We start from the raw sequence: 6729 nt of genomic DNA, 5'->3' as shown, positions 1-6729 counted from the left end.
TCCTGCTGTCCTGTGCCCAGAGTATTTTTAAGCATCACAATTTGTTTCAGAAAAAACCCACCAACCAGCCAAGCCCACTTCATTTAAAAGTACTGTTTACTTTAAAAAGAAGTTATTGCCTTACTCCACTGGGAGCCAAACTTGGGCAAGGCCACTTTTGCAAGTGCAGTCACCTGGCTTTGAAATGGGATATTTACCCTATGGATTTTCCTGCTTGCAGGGAGCTGCAAGCAAAAACCAGGATACATGAATTCCTGTCTCTTGTTCCTCTGCTTGATATTTCTTAGGAAAATTGTTTTCTCAACAGAAGACACTTCCAGTGCAACTGTGCAGCTAATTGTCATGGACTGCTAAAAACCAGAACATACAATTATTATAACACTCAAAAAGCTTTGCAGGTGTTTTCCCAACATTCCCATTCAGATGCTGGCTCTAGGGGCTATGATAGTTTGAAAAATAGAATTTTAAGAATGGAACAGTCAGAATAAGTGATGTTTCTACAAAGCTGTTTGGAAAAATGATCAGAGTATTTTGTTTTGGGATATAAATACAGTAATCAAAGTCAACATAACATTACTGTTGATGTAAGTACCCAGTGGAGCCTGGTCAGCTTTCTGTATTCTGGAACACACACTCATTCTCATCCCAACCTCAGTTTTATTGTAAGTCTTTCTATTCCCAGTGCCTTAGGAAGAGAGCAGCCTGTCTTCTCCCCAGTCCATGTTTTGCCAGGCCAAATCCCAGTCCTGCCTGTGAGGAGTGGCCTTCTGTTCACCCTGGCATAAATGGCTCAAAGCTGAGCTCCTTCAAAGGGATGAGGAGCCAGGTTGAAGCGTGAGGGTTTTTTGACAATGGTCTTTGAAAACAAACCATGGAAATCCGAGCTGTGGCTGACCTTGGACTTTCTCCTCTCCTTTCTGAGAGCTCCTCTGATTTAATAAACAGTTTAGTATTTGCAGCCAGCTGTATCTGAATATGATTTTCTTCTTTGTGGGTTTAACCTAATACCCACAATATTTTAGAGCTGCTCCTTGTATTTCCAGGCCCAAAAAATATTATTGCTTTAATAAATATATTGTCAACATTAGGTGTGTGGGGAATGTGCCTCAGTCGTGACTTAAGAAGAGGAGATTTACACTTTGTAAGACAGTACTTTGCTATTCATGCAAAAGTGCTTTTTCCTTGTGTTTAGCTTATCTGGGGGATGTTGACCAGTGCCAGATGAGGTATGATGGTGAATTTTTTTTCCTGTTAAGAACTGGGACTCATTTTATAAGGGCGGTTAAAAAGCCTCTGGCTGTATAGAATATATATATATGTCTTTTCACTAATCCTGCACTGACACAATTGTATGCAAAAGGTTGGGGTACCTGGGGGTGAACAGTTCATGTAGCAGATGTTATTAATCTGTAAAAGCCTTCCAAGGCATCTCTTCCAAGACTTTGAGTGCATTGGTTTTGTAGTAATAGAAATGGCAAATCTTGACTCAGAGGGGGTGAGGTGTGACTGGCTGCTGAAGCAGGACCAGAGATGTTTATTGCTTTGAGACTGTTTCCCTTTGTGCCACCTGGTGTCAGCAGAACCTAAGGAATTGAAAACCATTACAGTGGATTAAGGTGGTTTTCATGAACGTCTCCCTCCCTAAAGAAAAATTACCATTCCGGTGATAATGGGCACCGCTTTTTCTTCGGAGTGCACTTGGTTGAGTATTTGCACCCTCCAGAGTTCAAAACCCGTGCAGTACGCTGCTTGTTTCCGCATATTAACGCAGTGTTCTGCATTGCAGTTGTGCAAAGCCCTCAGCCCCGCAGAGGAGCTGCAAGGGGAAGCAGCAGCCCTTTGTTAGCACAGCTCACAGCCTGCGGGAGCACCAGCAGTGTCCTGCTGCCCTTTGGAAGCCTCAGCCTGCAAAGGCTCACAGCACTTCTGTCGAGTTACAGGACCGCGGTTTTGGCAGCACCCATTGATGTGTGCTGGGTGTCAAGGCAGGGGTGGATTTCCTGAGAGGAGTTCAGTGCTTACAGTCCTAGGACTCACAAGCACCTGCCTGTGGAAATAGGTGCTGCCTTTTGAATGAAACTGGGGCATGGTCCTCCCTGCCTGTGGAAATAGGTGCTGCCTTTTGAATGAAACTGGGGCATGGTCCTCCCTGCCTGTGGAAATAGGTGCTGCCTTTTGAATGAAACTGGGGCATGGTCCTACTCACATTTGTGTCTACAAGATCTCTTTTAGGCGAGGAGGTTGCCTTTGCTTGTGCAGTTTGAATCAGAAAATGAGGATGTTTTTCATTCTGGCATGAGTTTGTTTCTTTGAGGTGCTCTTGCTCCTCAGAAGCCACACACTGTTTGTTGTACTATGGATTTTTATTTCTAGCTCGTGATAGCTGCAGAGAAGTTCTCTCTAATTGCTTTTCTTTCTTTGTTTGGGGTTAGGGGGCCACCAGACAGGAATGTGAAGAGCAAACCCAGTGGTTGTCAGTCCTAGAATACATTCACATTCTAAAAGCTCCCGTTTCAGGGGGATGCTTCAAAAGGGCAGCCAGCTGGCATGTTTCTCCCTATGGAGAGTTGATTATCGTGTCATGGTCTCGCAGTGCTGAGGTTTGCTGGTCCTGAAGCAGGCAATCAGCCACGTAACATCATTCCCTGCTGTGCTTTAGGAACAGGAACAGTGTGGACAACAAGCTTGTGGTGCCCAGCCAAGGAGCTCCTGGCCAGAATGGAAAATTTCCAAGAGGTTGATAAATGTCCTTGGAAAAGAAACCCGAACAAACCCCCTGACCTGCTAGAATGGTTTATGATATGCTAATACATAGTGAGGACTTGATGAGTGGGAGGGAGGGTGGAGCAATGCAGGTATTTCTTATGGATTAAAAGGAATAACAATGAACACCTGAAGTTTTAGGAAATTTATTGGAATATAGCCAATGGGCTTCACAAGGTGAGGTATCCACTACAACCACAAAGTTGTTGTGTGCCTGCTGCAAAACTGCCTCTGTTTCAGGCGAGAAGAGGGAGGTGAGCAACTCTTTTATTCCAATTAGTTTAACATACATATATTTTAACACATCTAACAAAACATTTTATTAATAAATTTCCATTTCCCCACTTGTGTTTTGGGGAAATGCATGTTGTTCTTCTATAAAACTGATAAGAAATATTTCTGATGGTAGGACAAGTCGCATTTTTTCCATTATGCTCCAGTGGTGAAAGTATTCTGAGCTAGCCAGAATGTTCCTGCAAATAATTACAGTGAAATAGAATGTATTATGGATTAAAATCCATAAAGAAAAATGATCAGAGTATTTGGATTCAGAGTAATGTCTCTTCTAATAGGAGGTATTATGATGTCCATAGAGTCACATGCAGCCACATGCTGATAAGAAAACCATTTTGAAGAGCAGCATAGTGCCTTCTTGCAAGGATAAAAGTGCTGACACTAAAGCTGAAACTGTTTCATTTGTATTCAACATGTTTTAGGGAAAATTCTACATGTTTTAGGAAAAAGCATTTCAAATTAGCCCAGGAGTTTTGGCTACAACCCTCTGCCTCCAAGTCTTGTTTGCTGTTTGCTTTGGTGTTGGAACTATGGTCTGTGTTGATGTGCTTTCTCTCGTTTTTTCACCTGTGCGAGCTCCAGGAGTCTCTCAGGGTGAGTAGGATCTCAGGCTGGAGAAGCTGTGCTGCTCCTGATGTGGGTACTGGTGTTGGTGACCCTCCAATCTGCACCAGACAAGGCAGAACGATTATTGCCTATCAATGCCAGGTCACTCACCCTTTCCCCCCCAGTTATTTCCTACCTGGAATACATGTGTTTGTAAAGAAAAACACAGAATACATTTAATTCCTGTTTCTGCCTTGTGCCTCCTAAGGAAGGTGCCAGATGCACTGCTTTTGAGCACATTTTATCTTGCCTTCCAGCATCCCTCCTTTCCCTGGCATCAAGCTGATCAGCTCCTGCTCCTCTGTCCATTGTAACCCCATGTTCAAAAGTGGACCCATCCCCCTGGCGCTCCTGCATAAGCCCAGTGTCCAGCACACCTTGCAAAGTGGGCTTTGTTTTGGTTTTGGAAATGTTTAGAAGGATGTAAAAATAAAAGAAAAGATGCTGAGAAGGAAAAAAAACCTGTTTGCTTGTGCAGGCATAAATCCCTTTGAAGTCCCAGTGGGGAAATGGGGAGTAAGGGAGAAGGGGAACAGCTGGAAGCTTGAGTGCTATCTGTGAGGCTTTTTCCTTGGAGCAAACCAAGTGGAGTAAAAGATTCCTCAGGTATGAACTGGATGTTTCTGCACTGATGGCAGCGTGCCCAGCATTACCGAGTGCAAATGTTAATTAAATGCACCAGAATGGTGCTGCCATGCTGTTGTAAACAAAGTATAAAACACATTGACCTGTAATCTGAGGAGCTCTGAAGTGGAGCCTGGGCTGATCATCTGTTCATCTCCAAATGTACACGAGGCAGCAATCTGGGCCATCACTTGTTTGCATCTTTCTGGCCTGCTGCATTGCTGCAAGACAATATTTCCCAGCCATCTCCAGTGAGTGTACTTGTGTGAAGTGTGAAGTTTGAGCTCTGAGGTCCACCTGCTGTCCCCTCTCTGCGGCTCCTGTTAAGTCTGTTTTACACCAGACCACAGCTTTACTTTGGACCTGCTGCAGGGTGCTCCCTCCAGAGGCTAAAAGTCAGGGGGACCGGTGACTCCTCGAAACAGGAGGAGCGAGGAGGAACACAGGCATCCTGACCTTTGTGCCGCACAGTCCCAGACAGATGCTGCTACTGGTCCCCATTCAGAATGTGCAGAAGGTGCTGAGGAAGACCTTTTGGGCCAGGGCATTATTTGTATGATGATGGTTTTCACTTCCAGCTCGCCAGTGTGGTCATCGGATTCACTTAATTCCGTTTTCTTACACCACCAGCACCTGGGTAATGGAGGTTTAGTTCTTGAGCGCGGGTTGTCAGAGGATTAATTTAATTAAGCTGAAAATTTTGTTTCTGATGGGAAAATCCAGAGACACTGGAGAAACTGCAGCAGCTCTTTGTATTTAGGAAATCTGTCAAACCAGCTTGGATTACTGAATGTAGGTATTTTGTGTCCTCAAAGGAGCAGGGTTTCATAGAGCATTTCTCTTTCTGTTTGGTTTGAGATTTGCCAGCTTTTCTCCTTCAAGGCAGATCTTGCTGGAAAATGCATATATATATATAAACTAAATAAAATTTGTTAAGTGGCACTATAAAAGTGCCACTTTAACATATGTCATCTGTATAAATATATGTAATATATAACATATATTTATATGTATATGTATGCATATAAATATATGCATAATATATATGCATATGTCATCTATATAAATATATTTAATATATTTTATATATATATATATATATATACACTTATGCATCTGTGTCCTGCAGGGTCTTAAAGAGAGAGTAACAATTTTGGACACAAAGAGCTGTGGAATACAGTAACATTTTGGGTTACCTCAACAATCTGTCATCCCAACCAGGGATACTTAATATTTTCTTATTGAGATCAACCTTGAAGCTACCTTAAACTTTAGACATGAGCAGGCCCAGCAGGTTTTTGCTTCACGGGGTGTGCTAAATTGTGAGTGCTTGTGTTTTTCCAGACTGATTTGATTGTCAAAATCCCCACTCAGAGACAATTTACTTCTGCCCTTGCTGGAGTCTCCTGCAATGTGATGCTTAGCATGGGTATTTTCCTGAAGTGGTACTGCTCATTTCTTGGGACCACTGGCTTCAGTTCACCTCATCTTATCCAGCTCTGAAAAAGAATAAAAATATTTACTGTATAACAAAACAGAGTGTAATAAAACTTGGTGAGATTTTTGTCTAGAACCTGTGTTCTCACCCATAAAAACCCTGTTTACAGAAATCTTGAACAGCCTTTTCAGTAACAAAGTGGAATATCTGGAATGTATTTGGCCCTTTAGGTGTTGCTGTACAAGCTTCACAATAAGTGAAGAAAGCCTGTAGGAGCAGTTTTACTTCTTCCTTCGCCCCAAGTTTGTCTCCTTGCGGGGTGCAGGGCACATGGAAGTTTGCAGCATCTTATTTCATGATGTTGTCATGTGGTAACTCTTTACTGGTCTCTCTGGGAAAGCCTGCAGTGTCTAGAACTCTTATCAACTGAGAATGAGCCCTCGCCTCAGCTGCAAGATTTTTGCCTTTTCAATCTCTCCTGTAGGACCCTGAGAGCTTAAATGGATGTGGGGAGGGGGCAGCCTGTCAACCATCCTCAGCTGTTAATGCTCCTTGTGTTACACAAGGCACACGTTTGGAGAAACCGCCGGGGAAAACCACACGGGCTCTTATTAGTTTCGTTTTTCTCCCCCTTTGTTTGGTCCTTGAATTTAGAAGTGTTTGACAAGAGCCTGTGCTGGCGAGCCTGTCAGCAGGAGATGCTCCTGGAAGCAAAGCTGAAGGAGGAGAAGTGCTGCATCAGGAGAGCTTCACTTCAGGTGATTTCTGGACAGTTCTGCATACACTTGTGTTTTCTTTTTACTCTTCATTGATCTTGCAGAGAAACTTCAGCCTTCTTGGGTACTTTAGAGAATTCTTGGAGTTACAAGACTTCTTCCAGGCAGATGGTTTTTAACTTCCCTCATAGACTGTTTCTGGTGGATTCTTTGCTTCTTGCTTTGGCTGCCAGTACTTTGAGTTTTACTTTTGCTTTTTTTTCTAATATAAACACTTCTAGTAGTGGG

The sequence above is a fragment of the Anomalospiza imberbis genome, chromosome 3 (assembly GCF_031753505.1).
Source record: "Anomalospiza imberbis isolate Cuckoo-Finch-1a 21T00152 chromosome 3, ASM3175350v1, whole genome shotgun sequence".
NCBI classification, from domain to species: Eukaryota; Metazoa; Chordata; class Aves; order Passeriformes; family Viduidae; genus Anomalospiza; species Anomalospiza imberbis.
The sequence above is the reverse complement of the archived record's forward strand: the minus strand, read 5'-3'. Positions refer to the sequence as shown.